Below are 843 nucleotides of genomic sequence, written 5' to 3'. Positions count from 1 at the left end.
TATCGTGGCAATAGTCCTGCAACTTACTGTGTTTGTTTCCAAATAACAAGATTCTATGGTATATCGGCGGAATCTGAAATGAAAATTTCCCAAAAGATCTGGCTTACACCAGATGTCTCTTACGCGGAGATCTCGATAGACGGTTGCTCTATTTTCCGAGCTGCTTCAAACTGAGGAAGGGCTGGTGGGGTTGCTTTGTACTTACATGCGGCGCCACCAATCCCGATTGCCCTTTCTGACACCACCCCTGCATCCTTTTGCGATGCACTGTGGGTCCAAATCCCGCTGCGTGGGTCCGATCCTCTCCTTCTCGGCGTGGTCTACCGTAGCCCTTCGAATCCCTCTGAAAATGACCAATTCCTCATACAATACCTTCAGCAAATCTCCTCCAGCTGCCACTTCACTCATCTCCTGCTAGTAGGTGACTTCAACGCCCCAAAGGCCTCCTGGATTGCACTCCAGCGCGTCGAATCAGGAGGACGATTTTCAGCGGCGCTGTTTGAAGTAGTTCAAAAAAGCGCTTGGACCCAAGATGTCGTTGAACCAACCAGATACCGCGCAGGCCAACCACAATCCCTCCTGGAATTGGTCATCACCAACGAAAGACACTTGGTTGATCAGGTAACAATTAACGCTCCACCAGGATTTAGCGACCACTGTGCGCTGACCTTTGATTTCATCTGCTATTGGGCCAGAAATCCCAAACCTCAAACGTGGTTTCGAGACTTCTGCAGTGCAGACCTCTCAGGAAAGCGCATCTTCCTTAAACTAGTCACACTGGGACCAGCTCCGGTGGAAGAACTATATGGGACCGTTGTCCAGAAAGTTCACGAGGTTGACGCG

This window comes from Opisthorchis viverrini, assembly GCF_000715545.1.
Source record: "Opisthorchis viverrini unplaced genomic scaffold opera_v5_252, whole genome shotgun sequence".
In the NCBI taxonomy this organism is placed as follows: domain Eukaryota; kingdom Metazoa; phylum Platyhelminthes; class Trematoda; order Opisthorchiida; family Opisthorchiidae; genus Opisthorchis; species Opisthorchis viverrini.
This window is presented reverse-complemented; position numbering follows the sequence as displayed.